Here is a 22944-nt window from a genome sequence, read left to right as displayed (position 1 = left end):
ATAAAAGTTATTTTGGCTCCAACTCTGTATTTTAGAACCTTAGAGAAGTTATTTATATTCTTGTTCTGCATTTTCAGAACCTTGTATCATTTTAAGCTACAAATATAAGAATTTTTAATCACAACTAGTTGGATATCTATTTTCCCACTTGTATAACTGCCACACTGGTGTGTGGTCTGGCGTGATTCTCTATAACTGGCATTGTCAACTAACAAGAGACAGAAAGAAGACTGGCCTACACTCTGGAAGAACACAGCCGCAGCAAGGATTTGGTGGCTGGCACATAGCCAGCGCCTGCAAGAGCACTACCATCATTATCGGGGGGCTTCTCTGAGAGCCTTCATGGTAAAATCCCAAACATTTAGATTTATTTTAAATTATTCTGTTTAAAATATAAGCACCAAAAACAGAATAAATTTGATGTTAAAACTTAAAATGTTTAGGGCACCTGCATGGCTCAGTCGATTGACGCTTGATTTCTGCTCAGGTCCTGATCTCAGGGTCATGGGATTGAGCCCTGTGTCAAGGCTCTGTACTCAGCATGGAGTCTACTTGGGATTCTCTCTCTCCCTCTCTCTTTCTGCTTCTTCCCTCTATATCTTTCTCTCACTCTCTCTCTAAAATAAACAAATAAAAATATTTAAATATAAATAAGTAAATAAATAGGAACTGAAGATTAAGACTCATTAGATAGACCATCCAAGAACATTTGAAAGTTTGAGAGAAAATTTAGTGGGCAGTTGCCTGTTTGGGAGGACAAGGGACGCCCAGAATCTGGACTTTATGTCTCTCTGAGGAATTCATATCTTTTTAGTTTTGGTGGGAGGTAAGCCCACACCTCACTATGAGAGCCTATTATGGACTGAATATTTATGTTCCTCCAAAACCCTATCCCACCTGAGCTGAAACCAAGAGTCAGATGCTTAACCAACTGTGCCACCCAGGTGCCCCAACTTCTATTTCTTTATAAATGGGTTTTCATATGCAATCATATTTTAAAATAGAATGGCAGTTGTTTTTGTTTTTGTTTTGCTTTCTTGAAAGTGGAATCTCTTTAGGTTCACTAGAACAAGCCCAAGGATCTTCTATTTCATCCTCTCTTCCTTGCTCTCCCATCTCTCATTTGTCAGAGTAAATTGGAAGTAAAAGTTATCTGATCATTCCTCATTCCTGTATATCTCCCTTTATCTCTCTCTCTCCTAGGTACTTGCCATTCTTCTGCTGACACCCCCTAATCTGAGGCCCCAGTGTACCTACCCCCGCTATCCTGTGTTTCATCACAGGCTTCTTTTTTTTATTTATTTTATTTTATTTTATTTTATTTTATTTTATTTTATTTTATTTTATTTATTTTTTTAAAAGATTTTATTTATTCATGAAAGACACACAGAGAGAGAGGCAGAGACACAGGCAGAGGGAGAAGCAGGCTCCATGCAAGGAGCCCAATGTGGGACTCGATCCCGGGTCTCTAGGATCATGCCCTGGGCTGAAGGCAGGCTAAACCACTGAGCCACCCGGGCTGCCCCCATCACGGGCTTCTTACAGTGATTCTTCTCACAGCTGTCCAGATGTTCCCTTGTTATTCTCAATTCTGGAGCTCATTTCTCCCTTGGATTAATGCTTACTGTGAAGTTTCAAATTGTGGAAGTGCTTCTTCCACTGCAACATGTAGTAGATAGCTCATAAATGCCTGAACATTCCAGCGATTTGGTGCCCGAAACACAAGGTGTTCTATCTTTCCAGTTCACTTGCAAATAGCTTGTCAATTTTTGTTTGAACACTAATATGACCCCCTGACATACATGAAGGCTAACAAAATGAAAACAGTACTACCAGAGGGAACAAAAGCCAGTGGTTGGCAGTGTGGTACAGAGAAAAAACAAAGTTCAGCAAAAATTATTCCCACACATTTTGAAACTGCTCTGGAATGATACTATGGGTTCCAGCCTTTGAAACATCTGTCTTGGAATGACCCATCTTGGTGAGGAGGTGGAGTGATTCATCAGATGGGAACCTTGGTGAAGTTGCCAATTTCCACCAAAGAATATTGACCTTATCTCCTAATCATAACTTTTTCTAAAGTAGATGGATTTATTTTCCACCAACAATCCTGAGTGCCTATCCATCTAGGCCCTAGCCGAGGGATGTAATCTTAGACTGTCATCCAGTTTAGTTAAAAATCTGGTCGAGATAGGCGATATTTGGGGGATGATTTATTAAACAATTTCTTCTGCATGTTCTCGTGATAGTTTAGAACAGGCCAAAGATTACCTAACTGGATCATAATTTTCTGTCTCCTTACAGATGTACTTTCACCGGGTTTTGTCAGAAAGCCTTCAGCCTTCATGGAAGAGAAGTAGTAACAGAAATAACAGAAATAAAATCCATTACAGTTTCTTCAGGAGTGATGGTACAGATATTTTCGAGTTTCAGACACTGTCTCCCACATGAAACTCCATGTGAGAAATGCCTTTTAGTCATATTTCTCACGTATACAAGGAAGCCTCTGCCTTTCCTGAGGGTGTCTCTCTTCTTCAATAGTAAGAATTATGTAACTGATAATATATTCCCCCTTACTTTGTCTAATGGGGAGTTCAGATGCAAGAATGAGCCTCAAAGAAAGAACCAAGATGGAACTTAATGCTTGATTATTCATATTTTTCCTCTGACCTTACTTATCTTTATGATATATAAGGGTGTGTGTGCATGTATGTGTGTGTATAAAAGTCTCTTTAAATGTGTGTATTTGTATATATATATATTCAGCCATTATTTTCTTATTCACATTAGCAGCAGCAATAAATCCTTTGTGGCAGATAGTATATGAATAAATATATAAACATATGAACAAATGTGGCCAAATAGCATATTAGGGTAAACTTTAGCTGTGCTCATTACTAACAGGAATGACTAATAACAGTGGTATCATTACTCCTACCAGGAATGGTAAGCACATACTACCGTGTGTGGGAGGCATGTGATGGGTGAGAACTTAAGAAAGCATACATGAGCAGGTAAGAGAGCATAAGGCAAAACTTCTGCCCTCAAGTCCTGAAATCTAACTGAGATGTTTGTGTTTATGCAGGCAAGCCAAGTAGCAGTATCCATCCTACATAAGAAAGGAAGAAATTCCAACAGACAGAAGGAACATTGTCATGACCATGTCCCTTCAAGAGTATAAGTCCCCTCCCTCTGCTGTCCCCAGGGAGGCCTAGGCGGACTCACCATCCTCTCAAAATCCAGAATGCTTTTGTCTACAACAGCTTTGAAGGAGACTTCTTAATCTAAAAATACTGATTTGATACGTACCACAGGAGGGAGAGTTACTTTATTTTCAGGGACTTTTTTATTGTATATTTTAAAACACTTTAAAATTTCCCATTTTTTTTATTGTGACTCAGCGAGAAATAAATTTTACTTCATAGCTTAGGATGTATACATATACATAACTAAAACATAAGTTTTACAAGTCGCTATTGATCCTTTCTCTTTGTGACACTATTTTTAAACTTATTTCATTCCATTTCATTTCTTAAAGCATTCTTATTATGACCTGTTGAATTAAGTTTAGTATAAATAGCATTGCTTTGAGAAAATAGGAAATTCAAATTTCTAAGGGGCAAGTGTTTGAATTTACTGAAGGAAACTATTCTTTTTAAAGATCAAAGGAGATTGGAACAACTTCAGATGGATGATGCAGCATACTGCTTCTTAGCTCATTAAGTATTTGCTCAGAAATCCAAAATATGTAGAGTTGAGTCATGCAACTCTTCCTGAGAGAAGAAAATACATCCCCAAGTTGTATTCCCAATAGGAACATATCAACCCACACACGTAAATCAAATTTCAAGTGCCTCTAGTATTAGTGTCTCCAGATTCTAAATATGGGCTTGACTTCTAATTTCCTTTCTCTCTATCCTTGGCTTTAATGAACTTAAAAGATATTTTTATATATGCAAATACTTCAGTAATTCTGAAAACCGCATCACTATTGACTAATCAATGATGACCTTAATCTTAGATTTCTATACAGAAAAAGTAAATTGTTCAGGAAACAAAAGGGGAAAATAAAACCCCTTCTTTCATTAACTGATACCATGGTTAATCACCAAACTTAAAGAATTTGAAAAGTACAATGCTACTATTATTAATAACTCCTCAATCAATCAAAACTGGGAATGGAAACATTTCAAATTTGCCAGCATAACCTTTAGGCTTATTCATGCCACAAACCTCTTAGCTGAGTCTTAGCACTCCCCGGGAAAATATTAAGTAAGTTATTGGGTTGTGTTTTTGTCTTTGTTTTTGTTTTACCATGTCAACTCTAAGATAACACTTAATTCTTACTGGGTGTTTTTAGTGCCAGATCACATTGGACAGAAACCATACCTTTAACAGATGGTTCTATTCTAGCCACAATCATATCACATTAACTTCCCAGCCTACCTATTAATATCCAACCAAATTAGAGCTTGGTGAACTTCTGGCAGGTTTGTGACAGTCCCTAAAACCTGCAATTTTAAGTAATTACAGAAATTCTGGGCAGGAAGCCCTCTAAGAAGATGATCAGCTTCATTACTTTCCTTTAAAACTTTGAGACCATCCCAAGGCAAGAGTTCTTTCTTCTCTTTTAACTTGGAGGGAAGAAAGGATATTAGCATGAAGGATCACTCACTACGTGAGTGGAACCATGCTAGGTCTACTACACATTTGATCTCATTTAGGCCTTGTATCTTAAGGTACTAGGAATTACTATCTGTAGTTTACAGAAGGGGAAGTCAGGCTCAGAGAAACTAAGTAAGTTGATCAAGGACAAAGAGTGCATGTGAGTTGGGGTCTGACCAGCAATCTGCAATAACTAACGCTCCTCTGTCAGCTTTCCCAGTAGTGGGCTAGGGCTGGCCACGCAGACGCACGAGAGCCAGTGGTGCGCAGCTCTTTCCAACTCCACATTTGGTGAGGTCATACCAGTAGCTTGAAATTGGCTGTGGTGGGAGTATTTAGACCATGCAAACTGGTAAACACTATAAATCAGGGCTTTCTTCTTCAGATAGTCATTTACCAGCACACCACTACCTATAGCATTCATATATATTTTTAAATGATTTACTTATTTTCGAGAGAGAGAGACTGTGTATGCATGAGTAGGGGAGGGGGAAGAGGGAGGGAATCTTCGAGCAGACTGCCTGCTGAGCATGGTGCCCAATCCAGGGCTTTATCTCATGACCCATGAGATCATGACCTGAGCCGAAATCAAAAGTCAGACGCTTAACTGATGAATCACCCAGGCACCCCTAACACTCATATTTAATATTTCACAAATGTCATGATTGGATGTTTCTATTCATAGTTTTTTTTTTCATTTTCAAAAACAAATAACAATGAGATACAGGCATACTATCTCTCAGTATGTGCTTCTCAAATTTACTTTCTATGTATTTTTGCCTACTGTTAAGAAAAACTTCAGTTATCTAAGTAGCTGCAATAATATAATAAATCTCCATATCTGGGGTACTTGGGTGGCTCAGTGGTTGAGTGTCTGCCTTTGCCTCAGGGCGTGATCCTGGATCCTGGCATCGAGTCCCTCATCAGGCTCCCTGCATGGAGCCTGCTTCTCCCTCTGCCTGCGTCTCTGCCTCTCTCTCTCTGTGTCTGTCATGAATAAATAAATAAATAAAAATCTAATAATAAATAATAAATAAATCTCCATGTCTTCATTATCCAGACTTAGTGATTATCAAAATATAGCCAACCTTAGTTCATTTATACTCCCTAACACCTTTTTCTCCCCAGCCAGATTATTTTTAAACAAATTTCAGATATTTTATCATTTTATTTGTAAATAATCAGTTTGTATTCCTAATAGATAAGCTCATTTTAAAACATTATAATAACATCATACTTCTACTTTAAAATTACCAGTAATTCCTTAACATCATCTAATACCCCATCCCCTCTATTTTCAGTTTTCCTTGATAGCATCAATGCTGTTTTTACAAAGTTTGCTTTGCTCAAATCAAAAGCCAAAGTTCACACATAACGCTTGAACAAAATGTCTCTTAAATATTAATTTATCTTACTCATTTACTTAATTTTTAAATTGTTTTACCAACTCCCCTCTTCCCTTTTTTTTTTCTCATGTCATTTATTTGTAGAAGAAATTCAGTCATCTATCCTATAGAATATCTTAACTTTTGGGTTTTGTTGACTGGATTCCATGGTATCATATAACATGTTCCTTTTTCTTCTATATTTTTGAAAATTAATAGCTAAACCTAGGGGTTTGAACAAGTTTATGTTCTATTTTTTGGCAAGTATATTTCATGAATAGGATTATGCACCTGCTACTTGTATAATACTTGTTGTTTTTCTCTCTCTCTTTCTCTCTGTAATTAATGAGTTTTGGTGTTCCCACCCTAACTCATTTCTTCTAAAGATTCCTCATCAACTTTCACCCAATGATTCGGGCAGCCATTGATGATCATTTCTCAGATTATTTCAAAAGGAGTTGCAAAATAATGATGGCTTAGTTTTTGTATTTCTTCTGCAATTATTGCCTAGAATTCTTTTACAAAGCAGACATTTTTTCTTACCAACTCTTTGGTTAACCTGATTTACAGTTTGTCAGAAAAGGTAAGATAAATATTTTTTTTCTTTCACTTTATCAACCAATTTTTAGAATGAATTTATGCCCTCATTTCCTTGGATCAAGGAGGTTTTTGGTTTTTACTTTTTGGTATCATTATACACTCGTAAGTTTTTAACATATTTGATGTATTTCAATACATTTCAGTCAGCTTTTTAGAAATTCTTTCAATTTGGTTCCTATGTCTTTCTGACACGACTCCAGTAATTTCTGATAGCTTCTTTGCTTTCTAGTACATTTCAAGCTCTTGACATTTCCTGCCCCAGTCCTAGAAACAGGTATTTTTTCTGAGGAGCTTGATTTCTTGCAGTGGGAAATTGTTCTGTGCACTATTTGAACTGATTCTGTCTCAACTCAGGAGAGATTCTCAACTGGAACACTCTGAGCACTCACAGACTACAGATGAAGGACAAAGTACTGGCAGCTAGTGTCTGAACTTTCTTAGAGCAAAAATTGCCATCTTATTACAGGATCTGTCAGGTTCAATGTATACAATATAATCTTTAATTTTTTTTTAATTTTATTTATTTATGATAGTCACAGAGAGAGAGAGAGAGGCAGAGACACAGGCAGAGGGAGAAGCAGGCTCCATGCACCGGGAGCCTGATGTGGGATTCGATCCCGGGTCTCCAGGATCGCGCCCTGGGCCAAAGGCAGGCGCCAAACCACTGCGCCATCCAGGGATCCCTATAATCTTTACCATATCCTAACTCATTACTGATTGCCTCAAGCATATGAATGAGTGATTGTTCACAAGATGACACACCCTTTATATATTAGTAGAGGATGGGGAAGATCCAAGTTTTGTGGAAACTGAAGTCTAAATAGTTGGAAGGGGCCTCTCCTTTAGAAAATGAATATAAAATTACAAATACAAAATTAAACAAGAAGGTGGGTGTTTAGTTGACCAAAAATACCAATGCAAATTACAAGTGCAAAAAGGCTAAAAAAAAATCACAAAATATAGAAAATAACATGTTTTTATTAAGATATTCCTACATTTTTTGTTGTGTGCTCTTTGAACACCTTTCCACATGATAATGATTTTGTGATATCATTCTATAGAGGGATAAGAAAGATAGTCCAATCTTTTCTCTTGTGTAGTTGACCAGATTTTCTTTTAATTTTTGATAGAATGTATAAAAGCTTGTGACTTAAACAAATATACTCTTATCTGAAGCACTACTATGCTTTGTGCCTTACTCAGAAATTTTGATAAATCCTATCTTAACCAATTCCCATCAAAAGAGGGAAAAATATATGACATATTTATAATTATACACACCAGTATGTTTTCTAGTATAGTACATTTTGATAGGAAAAAACTTGCATTGTGACCAAGTATCAATTAGAACTCAATCATCCAGTTACAACTTCACATGCCTCGTGATTGAAGGAAATTTTACCCAGATTAGCTTTGGGTTCTGTACGTTTCAATCATTATTTCTCCTGCACTGCCTATATACTTCCGTGGCTGTACTGCAGGACACATTAGCGATACAACACAGCCTCTGGCCCTGCTGGGTGAGTTGGCCAAATACGTGATAGGACCCAGAAGCCATTCCTTTGCTGGGATGGCCGGCAATAACTTAATTACACACAGAAGCAATTGCAGATCCTGTACAGAGCCAACTATACTCTAAGTAAATATATCTCCCGCCCTTTGTCTTCCATGCACACAGCTACCTCTAATTCCACTCAATACGAAGAAAAGTGAGATGGAGGGGAAGTTCTAGTGGAAGGAAACAGTGGTTTTAACCAATTGTGGTTAAAATACTTTACTTCAGCAAATACTACAAAGGCATACAACCACGTGAACACACGGTTCGGGTTCCTCCCAGGGCCTTGGGAGGGCCCGTACAAGTGAGGGACCCTGAAATGTAAACTTCGTGGTATTTCCCTGTCTTGAGAGAACCATCACCTCACCACTCAGTCTTTTCTTTCCCAGTGGTTAATCAAAACACTTTAATCTTTCTGTCTGGGATCTTTTCCCAGTTCCTTGAACATTTATGGAGCATCCTCTGACTCTTTGGCGCTATCCTCAGGTGACCCTAGGGCACACAAACAGAAGTCTGTGCTTTTCACGTTCATCAGACATTCTTCACAAACCCTCCATGTGGATGCAAACATCATAATTTTGCATCTTGAAAGCAATCCCTGTGTGTATTGAGAGAGTAATAGTGTCAGATATAATTTTTTTCTTATCTGAACTCTTCACTGGTGGCATCAATAGTTTATATGAATCTATAGCTTATAAGATACTGTTTGTGAATTAAAAATACAGGATATCTATATAAATATATCTAGCTACAATTGGCAGTAACCCAAGAGTACTACAAGTGAAAACATAAAGAAGTCATAGCAAATGATTTCTAGCCATTATTTTGGTTTGTGTGTTTGTGTTGTAGCACACTCACTAGTAAGAGTAGCAACAACATGCTAGCTTTAGTTATAGTATGCTGTGCCTGTCGAGCCTGGGGGTTGCCAGCAAGCATTTCAGGAAAATTTCCAAAGCTATTATTAGGTATAATGCAGACTTTCCTACCTAGTTTTCAGCCCTGAGATCTCTAGCAGATGCTTTGGTGATTACAGCAGCTGTAATGCTCGGCATCCCGGTAGACAGCCTGCCCCAGGACCAGCAGCAGCAACTGACCGGTGTTTCACAGGAGGAATTTTTATTTTTATTTTTCAGATGCTTCAAAACAAGGACAAGGTCATTCTCAATATCAGAACTTTTAGCTAAGCCATAACTTTCCCTTGTGCATCAAAAGTTGTGAGGGAAAGAAAAAAATACAAAATAATAAAACCCACAAAAAATCCAGTTGCCAAGAAAATAAGCCATTAAATTTAGTGTTAGTAACTCTGCATATCTGGAATACACCATTTCAAATTTGACACTAGCATCACTGTCAGCACCACCAAAGTCACAGGTAATACTTATTTTGTACTTACTACTCATTGGGCACTTAACTAAGTGCTTTATATTAAACTTTGTGGTATCCTCATTTTACATGGGAGGAGGACAAGATAGCTGATTGACCTGGTTGTAATCAGCAAGTGTGGTGTGGGGATAGGGACAAGGGTTTGCCCTCAGGCAATCTAATTCCAGAGACAATTTGTTAACTTCTGCTCCATACTGCCTTGCAATTTTGCTATGTTGCAAAAACTTCTCTTGATCCTGAACTTGGAATAGTAATAATAATAATATAAATTATTAGTACAAGAAAGAAAAACATTTATGCTTTCCCTCTCCTAGTTTCTAAACAGGTCTTGCATATGATGATGACCGTGGCACCAGATTTTGCATACAGTTTGTTAATGTTTAGGTTTCTTAGCATTTAAAAAACAGCAGTTTTTACATATTCAAAAGTGGATTAAATCAACAATACTGGAAAATAAACTCTTAAATATTACAAGCCAAGTAAATGTAAACCTATATTAAGCTGTTGAGAAAAAAAGAGAATTAATCCACAGATTAGCTGTTTTAAAAATATTCTGACTATATCTAGAGAGACATATTCCGAGGACAAAAAAGAATCATAGGAGAAACTAATGTAACTAATGTAACATTGTGTGTCAACTATACTAAAAAAAAAAAAAAAAAAAAAAAAAGAATAAAGAATAAAGGAATTAACCAGAAATCTTGAACCTGACACAGTAAGTTTATTGTTGGTCACAATATTGGTGTAGCTGATATGAAACTATTGCAGGACTGAGGAAATAAGTAAATATATTGTACTGTAGGTACAAGGATTGGGAGAAGAGAAGTATGGAATGGGGAAAGGGGAGGAATGACCCCGTGATGCTAGAATAAAACTGATGGTAGTAGCATAGCAGTAGAATATTATAAAGCTACAATAGTACAATATATATATTGGCATAGGTATGTGTACATGCGTGCATGTGAGCTTCTAGTAGCCTTTTGCAAGGACCTGGAAATAATTACGTTCAAACTGTAATGAGCAAACCTCTTGTCCAGATCTAAGTTTTAGACATAGGCCTAATTCTAAAAGGAATGAGCCCTCTCTGGACAGGAAAGTACAAGTTAAGCTTGAAGTACCCAGAGGTGCCATGGAGAATGTGCTCAAACTGACGAGGGCACATCAAAAAGGAACAGAAGCCAACTCTGAAGGGCCCCCCCGCACTCGTAAAATTTGGTACAATGTGAACAGTAATGGATAATAAAAAGAATAGATTACAATAATATTGAGCAGAAAAAGTATAGTCATCGGTACATAGTAATACTAAAAATTCCTTTTTTAAGGAGAAAAAACAAAGAATATCAACTAATAAATTTAAAAATAAGGAGAGAAATAGAGGGATGCCTGGGTGGCTCAGATGGTTAAGTGTCTGCCTTTAGCTCAGGTCCTGATCTCCTAGTCCTGGGATTGAGCCCCACATCGGGCTCCCAGCTCAGAGGGGAGTCCGCCTCTCCTCCCTCTTCCTCTCCCCGTGCTCATGCTTTCTCTCTCTCTCTCTCTCTGTATCCCTCTGTCTCAAATAAATAAATAAATAAATAAATAAATAATAAAACCTTTAAAAAATGATGGAAATAGAAAAACAGAATTTTACAAGCACATAGCAATAAGTAAATCAGTATAAATGGATACCAAAACCACTATGTAAAAAAAAAAAAAAAAGTGTGGAGAACCGGAAATTCATACAATCTCAAAGTATCACTGTACAGATTATACTTGAGTTAAAAAGGGGGAAAAATTTCTTTTAAATTAAAAATCATGTAGATACTACTTTTACCTTAACATCACCACAAATGGAGACACACTGACATTCTACGTTTCCTGAGAAGGACACGGCATTACCTATGTAGATATCCTGTCAAAAATGCTTAATGAGGAAACAATCAAAAACATCCAAAATGAAGAACATTCTGTAAAACTAGACCAGCCTTTTCAGTAATATGAATATTATATAGAACAGCAACACCATCAAAAAAGGCTGGAGACCTGTTTGATTTAAAGGAAACTAAAAGAATATGATGACTAACACAGCATCCTTGATTGGATCCTCTAATGAAAAAAGAAGGAAATGACCAAAACAGTATTATTGGGACAACTGGGGGAAATGAGCAGACTGTTATATAATAGCACTCTTATCAAGATTGCTCTATCAGTACTCTCAGGGATTTTGCAGAGAATGTTCTGGTTCTTAGAATATCCATGCTAAAGCATTTAGAGGTGAAGAGTCTTGATGTCTGCAATAATTTTCAAATGGTTCAGCATGAGAATATATATCCATATGTATGCATATTAATGATATAAATGTAAGAACATAAATACATGAAACATAAATCCATATTCTAGAAAGTAAGAGAGCTCATGTGTGTGGGGAAAAGTGAATATTTAGCAAAGTTAGGTGAGAGAGTATATGGACTATTGTTCCTTGTACTATTTTTGCAGTTTGCTATGGTTTTGAGATTGGTCAGAGTTAAAAGTTGGGGGTTTTACAATGAAAGATATTTAGGTTCAATTTGAAAATAAAGATCAGCAAATTGCTAAGAGGGAGAATATATTTCTAAGGCGATGATGGAAGAGTAGACAATCCCCTTTCTGAAACTGCTTCAGGTGAGCAGTAGAATAGACCAAGTGAACTCAGGAGGTTCTATTTAGCATTATAATTTGTAAACTATGGAAAATAGAAATAGAAAAAAAACAAAATAATTAACGTTAGTTTGATTTGAATTTAAATTTTTAACTTTTTACTTTTTGAACACAGTGGTATGATCGCTACCACCTTAGGTCAAACTCACAGATTATTTGGTTCAAAATTCTCTAATTTATAGTTTATAAGTTATGCATGCATTTTATCCATCAAAAGATAGAAGTTGAGGGAAATCTTATATTTTTTATTATAGCTCTATTAATTATGAGTTTTCCTAAATCCTCTTTGAGTCTTTTTTTTTTTTTTTAGAGATCTGTACCTCCTACTGCGTCAGTGATTTCCATAATGTGACTACTGCATGTGAAAGTGATTCTTTTTATTTATTATATTTTATTTGCCTCCTTAGAACTCCAAAGATTTCCTTTTGTGGTATTTTTCAGGGATTTGATGAACAAGTATGTTTGGTCCTATCCATATGCTACAACATTTCATAGTTTTCAATCATATTCCTTTGGGTTTCCAGCTTGAAGAAATGACATTCTAATCCTTTTGATGGGCCTTGATATTGCCATTTCAATATCACCTCAGTCACTTTTTTAAAAAAAGATTTATTTATTTGAGAGAGAGCAAAGGGAGGAACAGATGAAGGGGGTGGGGAAAGAATGCCAAGCAGATTCCCCATTGAGTGGGGAGCCCAATGTGGGGTTCAATCCCATGACCCTGAGATCAAGACCTGAGCCAAAATAGGAATCACTCTACCAACTGAACTATCCAGGCACCCCTCACCTCACTCACTTTTAATTGCCCTTCTTTGATCTTCCCCATGAGTTAGTTATATTCTGTAGCAGGAAAACAACTAGAAGAGAAAATAATTCTCCAAATATTTAGTTTAATTCCTGAGGCCTTGATTTCCAGTAGTTATTTATTTATTTTTTAATGAAAGATAAACTTTGTCTGCAACTGTAACTTAGTTTAAAACTTCAAGGGACAAATTATCTTTTCCTGAAGTAGAAACTGACTCTTGGAAATTACCATTGTACAGATACAGTTTAGATTTTATCCCTTTTAAGGGATATGTTACACATGCATACAGCAATATTGAACTTCTGTAGTCTCTAAGCATTCAAAATTTATTTCTGATACTTGTAGTTCTATAATACAATCTTCAGATACAAAGGTTGAGAGGAGTCAAGAAAGCGATTTATAGTCTGCTTATCTTTATAGAGAACTATTGCCAACCAGAGCAAATCTTGTCCAACCCTCGCAGTTGGTGAGCCAAATGAAGGTCAAGCTCCTTCATTTCAGGACCCACAGTGTAGAACAAACAGTGATCAGAGGCTCTCATGGCCCGAGATGCTTTCAATGTAGGTGGGAAGAAGGCCTAAACTGTCAAAGATTATCTGTCCCCATTAATCCTTGGCATGTGTGTGAGCAACACATAGCTCCCTTAGCAGCACTGACAGTTTCAAAGAATTTGATTCACTTCTAACCTGCAGGTTATTGAGAACAGCATCTTTGCGAGGCTATAAGAAACTATATAAAACTAAAGACTGATTTAGAATGGAATCTTGTTTGCAAAGATATTGAAAATCAGTCTGAAGAAAATATTTGACACAAAGACAACTCTACTTAGAGATATCATAAGCCACAAATCCTTTGGGAGCACAAAATCATAGTATTAGAATGTGGAGTAACGTCAACAGATTATTTGATTTGGTTTTCTACCTTCAACCATTTGTAACAGTAAATGTTTTAAGACAGTAAATAGGATTCTGTTTTGAAGATCTCTAGGGGTTAAGACTCATCTTCCTCACTTCTAATGGTCGATAATTTTCTTTTTCTTCACCTATGTCTTCTCATGCCTTAACTTCTTTATCCTTTTTTTCTCCTTCTCATAGGGCCTGTATTCCATAATGATCTTATTCTTCTTTGAATCAATATCCAGCATAATCTATCAGGCAGTTGTCCAAGTGTAGTCTTTAGACCACTAAGGGTCAGGGGTCTGTGAGGTCAAAACTATTTTTAAAATCCTAAAACACTTGCGTCTGTGCCTTTTTTACCTTGTTGACATTTGCACTGATGGTGCAAAAACAATAGTGTATGGATTTGTTGATGCCTTAGAGGAGTAAAGGCAGTGGCACCACGCTACACTAGCAGTTCTTGTCTTTATTGCTATTATTCACAGTTCAAAAAAATTTTTAATCATAAGAATGTCTTTAAAAAGCAATAAAATGTTTAATTTCATGAATTCAACCCTTCCATAAACATCTGTTGAATATTCTATGTGACAAAACTGAAAGTACACATAAAGCACATTTTCTGTAAACAGCAGTATCATGACCGTCTCAAAACAAAAACCAACCTCTGTGTGATTGAACTGTGAATTGAAGTAGCCACTTTTTTTCTGAAACACCATCTTTATTTAAGAGAGTGACTGGCAGACAAACTATAGTTTCAGACTTGGCAATTTGGCAGACTTAGGGAAAAAAAGAACCAGAAGAAATGAATCTTCAAGGGAAATTGACATTTTTTGGGCCAATAATAAAATCCAAGATTTCAGGTAAAAAAATTAATCTTTTGGAAAACTAATATTAACCACTGTAAGCTTGACAGCTTTGCAAGACTTTTCTGATGAGATTGATTGATATTAACATCAATGAATGTGCATTTTGGGTATTTTATAAGGAAATGTATCAATATTTGAAAGATTTGCTTATCTCAGGAAACCAGTATTTTTCAAATGACTAATGCGGGATGTTACAGCCTCATGAAGAGTTATAAGATCCATTCAAAGTATAGGCAGATCAATGCATTTCTTATAACATAGTATGAAAAGTTCACTGATATGGTTTCAGACTCCAACATTCCTACTAATATTTGAAACACTACCCCTTACCAAATTCAAATGGATATCAAAGGGAATACTGCACAGCAATAAAGAGGAACAAATTATTGATGCATGCAACAACAAGAATAAATCCCAAAGACTTTATGCCTTGAGAGAGTGAAAGAGGCCAGTTTTAAAAGGCTATGTATTATATTTATGGTTCTACTTATGTAAAAGTCTGGAGAAGGCAAACTACAGTGATGGAGAACAGCTCACTGGTCACCAAGGGTTAGGGACATCCAGAGGGTGTGACTACAAAGGTTTAGCACAAAAGAAACTTTTAGGGTGATGCAACTGAATTGTGATTGTACTTATGTAAATCTACATGTATATTAACATTCCTAGAACAAAAAGGTCCATTTTACTCTATGTTAAAAATAAACGAAAAAAATCTCATAGCACCATGTTAGCTCACAGAAGATACTCAATAAATATCAGCTATATATATGTAGAAAATTCAAAATTCTGAGCACCATTTTCAAGGCACTTACTTAAGATTCTTTGATTAGATTACACACTTAGAGATAAAACAAATTCCCAAATATTTCCCCTGATGACATTTGGGAATCATTTGTTAGTCGTGTGAAAATAATGTGAAAGCTCAAATCCTGCTTCCAGTCCTGAGTTTGCATTTGAATGGTGTCAGTTTATGTCCACTTTTCAATTTGACCTAAGGAAGCACTACTAGGTTTTGAGTGTGCCTAAGTGTTTGAGAAGCCTAAAGTCATTAAGATAAAACCTAACATCAAAAAATCGGAAGCCAAGTAACTTGCGCAGAAGGAATACACAGAAAACTTGGGGTGGTTTGGTTAGAGTATAATTAGGGGAGGGTGTGCATAAGGTAGATTTTTCTGGTTTTCAGAAATTGTAATTTTTTTTGATGTGCTATTTCATTTTTAATAGCAAATGTGTATGTAGAGGATCTTATTAAAATTGAGACTTATTTGAAGAGAAAAAAAAAAGGTTTTTTTTGTTTTTTTTGTTTTTTTTTTTTTTTGCTTCCAGTCCTGCTTCTAACTGGAGGAAAGCAGATATAACCCATTCTCTCATCGCCATCCTAGATACCATGAAGTTCTGTTTGTTAGTACTGCCAGAGTTTGATGAAGGTACTGAGAGCTGTGAACTTTTACTGAGTGAGTGCTATCTCCAGGCCTTGTGCCAAGACCTATCTACGCCCAGTTCTCTCATTTAAATCTCAGAACAATCCTACCAGTGAGATCATGTCATTCCAAGGTCACATAGCTCAGTCAGACCAAAAGACGCATGCATGCGGCCACTGTGTGAAATGAGCTCTCCATCTCTGTTACCAAGGCCCAATATTTACCAAAAATAGATGCGACAGGAAAACTGACTTTTATCCTATATCCTGTAAGTCACAAATCTTTTTAAACTCACTTTCAGAGAATTTTCTATTCCAAACAATTTCTGGTCAAAGATTTACTCTCGTGAAAATTTAAATCAAGATGTCAAATTCTCCAAAGGTAATTTTGGCAACTTTGTATTCTTATCATTTCTCGGATTGCGGGTGATAGGATTGGGACATTAGACTTAAATAAAACCTGAAGGAAGTCTAAGCCCATCAGATGATGGGCTTATGATTCATGAATTCTATAATACCCCAGCTCTCCTCCTGTTTTCCCCAAAATCATCCTTTTTGGCATCTTCCCTCTCTTAATGTGTTTGAAATGGTAACAGGATCTCACTATATCTAAACTTCCTGACTTAAAAGTCCCATTTTTGTATACTCTGTTACATTTTACAGACCACATAAATTTGTTTAAAGTTTGTTATGAACTTTTTTAAAGGTGTAAAAAAATGTACTATAGTTTCTCATTATTATTTACTGGCAAGGGGATGGCTTCATTTGAGGCAGGGTCACCCTTGTATGTAATTCCTGGCAGAGAATGAGATGTCAGAATTTTAATGGTAGAAAAATTGGTGAAAAACATTAAAATACTATGGTTGCACTCCACATTAGCACTTCATTAGATTTACAGAGCAAATGAGAGAACCATCTGACAACACTGTGGCTCAGCATAGCAGCTGGGACAACTTCTAGGAGACGTGTATTGTGACACCCAATCTTACAAAGGAGAAACTCTGACAATATGGTTGGGAAATGCTAAATTTTTTCAGGGCTTGTTCTTACCTGGTTTTCGTTCCTAATTCTTGGGCTGCTGATACAGAAAAGCCATCACTGTCAAATAACCATCTATCAATCTGGGGAAACACGAGCACGAATTACTGTCTTTAGAGTATTTTGATGTATCTAATAATAACAAGAACTGAGGTTTGTGTATCAGGCAAAATGCACCATCACATGAGAGGAGGACTTTTACGATAGTCCCTGAGTAGCAGTTACTCTTAAAACTCAAGCTTTATGGGATCCCTGGGTGGCGCAGCGGTTTGGCGCCTGCCTTTGGCCCAGGGCGCGATCCTGGAGACCCGGGATCGAATCCCACATCAGGCTCCCAGTGCATGGAGCCTGCTTCTCCCTCTGTCTGTGTCTCTGCCTCTCTCTCTCTCTCACTCTGTGACTATCATAAATAAATAAAAAAAAATAAAAATAAATAAAACTTGAGGAGCGATTTAAAGCATTTAAAAAAAAAAAAAAAAAAGGAAACTCAAGCTTTATGGCTCCTCAAACAATCCACGAAGATCCACAAACTGCCAAAAGCCTGGAAGACTTGCTAAGGCCACCTGAAGCCACCGGGTGGCTTCCCCACCCGGACCTGTTGAAACCCCCTCTTCCTGTAAGTCCTACCTCAAGTCACACCTCTTCTATAGATCTTCCTTATCAGCCCAGCTTGACAGGTGCTCTCTCGTCTTGAAGTCCAGCAGCTCAGCACTCCTGGACATGTGTCCCTGGAGACCTGTAGGGCCAGGCCTGGGGCCCACCTTCCTAAAGGGGACCTTGTGAAAGTGTACTTGTATACATGCTCACCTGCATGCATTTTTTCTCTATAGAGGAGACCATAGGTTTTCATTTGATTATCAAAGGGAATCACAACCCTTGGAGTTTAAGAACCACTTTGGGTCTAATCTATTCCATCTGGTCTGTCCCACTGCCTTCACCTCACATCAGGATCTTGCTCCTCAACACTGCATTTTTTCCGGCCTGCTCTCCTACGTTTGCCGCCTCTCCTGTATTCCATCCTCCACAGGCTACTAGAGTGGTCCTTTAAACACATAAACCCAATGTTATAGTCCACTCTGTGTCCTGTTACACACTACACAGTGTGTTGAGCACAAGAAGTGCTCAATAAATATCCACTGAAGAAATGGATGGATAAGTGAACAGCTGCTTATAGTCTGAGTCCTCAACCCAGGACCCAATAATAAATCTCCCTGATTTGCTCCCTGTGACACCCCAAGACACTTGAACCTGTGGGCTTGGCACTGGAGCAAGTGTAATGAAATCTACATTACTGTGCCAGAAGAAAATCACAATCTGCAATTTGTGACATGAATGCATGACAAAATATGCTCCTCGTTCAAATGTCACACATAAAACAGATTATAATAAGGTTGGTTAGTAGGTAAAACGTATTGAGTTCACTTGTTATCATTCTAACATTTTATTAGGATAGCCAGGAATGTCTTCCTTTGGGGAGAAGATTTCAAAGAGGTGTGCCACAAATGTATATACTATTTTAACATATAACCATAGATATAAGCAGAGCTATAATCTAGAAGCAGAAAACTTTTAGGGATTAAAATGTCATACAAACATTTTTTTTTTCAGTTGCCAGTGTCAGATGTCATAGCTTTGACTTTTAGACAGAGACAGACTGCCTGCCCTCCAGGTCAGGCTGACACGAACTCATCCTAGCATCCAGAAATTCAAATTTCCCTTATTACATTTTATCTATATGTGAATAGAACACTAAACAGCTGTGAATTTCTACTATAGTTGGAATCCCCAGAGAAAACTGACTAGGTTTCCCAGTTATCACACAAAAGCCCAGGACACTGTAATATGGCTGAAGTTGTCAATGTAAATAGCCTAGAATCCTCAAATTCCCTGGGCCCCAAAGTGCTTTTCTTTCTTTCCCTGTGTGTGTGTGTAAGAAAACACCTTTTTGTTTTCTCAATTCTTAGAATCTGTATTTATTGGTTTCTCCCCAGATGACTTTATGTATATTTTTCTCAACAGAATGCATTTATTTTAAAGAACCCTCAAGTATATTTCCATCATAGACGCTGTTACCTTATCTTCTCCCCAGTTTTGTTGAGAGATAGCTGACATACATCACTGTATAAGTTTAAGCTGTATAGCATGATGGCTTGATTTACATATTGTGAAATGATTGCCACAGTAGTTCAGCTCACATCAATCTTATATAAATACAATGAATAGAAAAAAGGAAAAAAAGTTTTCTCCTTGTGATGAGAACTCAGAGGATTTACTCTCTTAACAACTTTCCTGTAGATCATACAGCAATGTTAGCCCTAGTCGTCATGCTGTACATTATCTCTCTAGTCTCATGTATCTTATAGCTGGAAGTTTGTACCTTTTTTTAAAAAGATTTTATTTATTTATCCATGAGAGACACAGAGAGAAGCAGAGACACAGGCAGAGGGAAAAGCAGGCTCCAAGCAGGGAGCCCGATGTGGGACTCAATCCCAGGATTCCAGGATCACGCCCTGGGCCGAAGGCAGGTGCCAAACCGCTGAGCCACCCAGGGATCCCCAAGTTTGTACCTTTTGACTTCTTAAGTTGTTTCTGTGTTTGGTCTACCCTAAATGATGTTGCTATAAATGTGGGGATGGGGTGCAGATACCTTTTTGAGTATGTTTTCTTTGGATATATTCCCAAAAGTGAAATTACTGGATATGGTAATTCTATTTTTAATTTTTTGAGGGTCCTCCATACTGTTTTCCATAGTGGCTGCACCAATATACAATCCCATCAAAATGCACAAGGGTTCACTTTTCTCCTCATCCATGCTAGTATTTATCTCTTGTCTTTTTGATGATGGCCATTCTAACAGGTGTGGAGTGACAGCTCATTGAGGCTTTAATATATATTTCCTTAATGAGTAGTGATGTTGAGCATCTTTTCATGTCCCTGTTGGCTTTGTATGTCTTCTTTGAAGAAATGTCTGTGCAGGACCCTAAAGCTCCTTTAATCTTAAAGCCAAGTCAAACCATGTCCAACCTGAAGCTCCCAGCCTGGAGATACCCAGAGCTATGTAGAGCCCTCTGGCTCCAGGCCTTCATACCATATAGTTAAGTCTTAAGACTTAGAGATCACGGAGGTCCAAATTAGCAAAAGGTGATCAGAGAGCCATAATCTCCTGTTTTAGTGGCTGTAGTATTGAAGTAAGGCTTCCTTCCATTAGCAGCTGTCCCAGACACAAGAAAGAGTAGGTATATAACCGAGGAGATCCCAGGGATGGAGGAAACCAGAAGAGGATGTTTAGGTATATAGAGTGTTCATATAAACCTCATAACTTAGAGACTATCTACATTAAAGAGCCAAAGTGATTGCTAACAGCAGCAGTGATCACAGCTGGGATGTGTGTGTGGGTGGGGAGGGTTAAGGCAGAGACTCGAAAAGAGAAGTGGTCTAAGCTAAGCTATTAATTAAAACAATTAGTGATCATATTTTTATTTCTGCTCTATAGTCATTCACGTTAAAATACTGGCAGATAATAATTTTGTAAAATTCACTCTTCACCTTGAATAATTTTTTTCTAAAATTATTGGATTGGGTAAAACAAGGTGTAGTCTGCATGAGTGAGAAGGAGGAAACTTGGTGATTCAGAACAGGGTGTCAGAAGAGAATAGGTTAGCAAGGTGTCCTTGGCAGAGGATTGTCCAGTATGGGGAGTCAAAGCCCCAGTAGGGTAATGAAAGTGATCCTATATGGGAGCAGCCCAGAACCTAGTTTCGCAGCCTGGGTGGGGCAAACAGTGCCACTACAATGGGGCAGGGGGCTCAGCCTGCAAATGGGCTCTTGGGGAACGGGTGGGGTGGGGAGGACTTTCACGTGGTGGAGCAGACTGGGGGTGAGGTTGCTGGCAGCCCCGTGGTGTATCAGAGCCTAGGTCGGGTGAGGGAAGCATTTGTATAGGGAAAAGGTGGTTAGTAGCAATGGGAGGTTGGTCACAACAGAATTGATCAAATATGTAGATATATTAAAAAATAATTGGGGCACCTGGGTGGCACAGTTGGTTAAGTGCCTGACTCAGTTCCAGCTCCAGTTGTGGTCTCAGGATCGTGAGACAGAGCCCAAGTGGGGCTCTGAGCTCAGCACGGAGTCGGCTTGAGACTCTCTTTCCCCCTTCCCTCCCCTCCCCAGTCTCTCTTTCTCTGTGTGTGCGTGTGTGTCTCTCTCTCTCAAATAAACAAATCCTAAATAATTAATAATAATAATAATAATAATAATAATAATAATGACTGCCAGTTTCTTACTGTGGAGAAGTCAGTTACAAACAGAGAAAGGGAGATATAAAAATAAATGTAAACATGTATGTGTTTGTATGTGTGTGCATGTACAGCCATACATATGCTCTGTCCGCTGAGAGGGCTTGATAGCAACAACATCCCCAGACACAGTGAGCATATCTGTCACCCAGGTCTTGGTTTCTAAATACCATCCACCTAAAGAACCAGGACTCGGGGAGAAAAGGCTGAAATCAGGGCTGATGTAAGGCAAGGACAAGATAAACCTGAAATATCTTACGGTGCCACAGAGCAAGGAGGTATTCAGAAAGTAGGGAGTCTCCTGGGTCATAAGGACACATGAGTCAGCTTGAGAGAGTCCTTGTGGCCTAGACTGGGACAATTTACACATCAAAATAAATGATGATTACTATAGGGACTATAAGTCAATACACAAAATAGGAACCGTGATCTATACAGATAGAAGTAAACCAATGGGGAATCTTATGAAGAATAGGATAGTTTTATGGTTTCAAAGTGCCACCCTACAAAATCCTTCCTAGTTGTAAAGGGGAAAGAAAAGAGTCATTCCATGGTAGGAAAGCTGGGAAAACACTAACTTTATAAAGAGATCGAAGTGAACATCATCATTAATAAGGGAAATTAAAATCACCTGATACCTGGAGGAACTCAATCAAAGGAACATAGCATTGATTCCCTATTACTCCCGTCTGAGATTCATGACCTAAAGTTAATCAAGAGGGACCTTTAAAAAAATCCAAATTGGCCTGTAATTTTCAAGAGTCAAGATTATGAAAATTAAATCAAAACCAAAACCGAAACCACCAACAAACCTTTCCAAGTACTACATAGACATAACTAAATGAAATGAAAGATTTTGAAGTGAATAGCTTTACTAAAAATAGATCCCTTAACTATTGAGACAACTGCTAAAACCCCAATGGTGTCTGAAAAGGAGAGGTAGAAATGCATCTATGTTAATTCCCAATTCTGATCATTGTATTCTAAGGATACAGCTTGTTCGTAAAAAATAAATAGCAAGATATTCCTAGCCAATAGGATAACTCACTCAGAAAATAAATGTTCTTGAATTATAATATCACACATTTTCTATACCTTTGATTCTGTTTACATTTTTTTAAATATCTCTTAAAAAAGAAGATAAATATGTAAGTCCTTCTATGGAAAAGTCCCAAGATACACCCAATAAAGTACTAAGTGAAAATATTAAGGTACAGAATATATCATACATACAATACTACTTGTGTGCCTGCAAATACGTATATGTATGTGTATTTGGTTTTAGTTTTTGTTTTGTTCTGCTCTACTCAGAAACAAAGCACAAGATCTACTAGCAAAGGTTTTTAGTTTTTTGTTTTGT

The 22944-nt window shown here is 37.4% G+C and overlaps 1 protein-coding gene and 1 long non-coding RNA gene across 15 annotated transcripts in view; one reads left to right on the top strand and one right to left on the bottom strand.

Moving 5' to 3' along the window:
* LOC144304686 (uncharacterized) overlaps positions 1-2395 on the top strand; it is a 38921-nt gene extending 36526 nt beyond the window's left edge. For all 3 annotated transcript variants that reach the window (XR_013371618.1, XR_013371613.1, XR_013371617.1), the window contains one exon: positions 2305-2395. This is a non-coding gene — a long non-coding RNA (uncharacterized LOC144304686). The remainder of the gene's footprint in view (positions 1-2304) is intronic.
* ZNF385B (zinc finger protein 385B) overlaps positions 1-22944 on the bottom strand; it is a 388911-nt gene that overhangs the window by 170681 nt on the left and 195286 nt on the right. The gene's annotated exons all lie outside the window — the stretch shown is intronic.

Source organism: Canis aureus, chromosome 34 (assembly GCF_053574225.1).
Source record: "Canis aureus isolate CA01 chromosome 34, VMU_Caureus_v.1.0, whole genome shotgun sequence".
Lineage (NCBI taxonomy): Eukaryota > Metazoa > Chordata > Mammalia > Carnivora > Canidae > Canis > Canis aureus.
The sequence above is the reverse complement of the archived record's forward strand: the minus strand, read 5'-3'. Positions and strand labels throughout refer to the sequence as shown.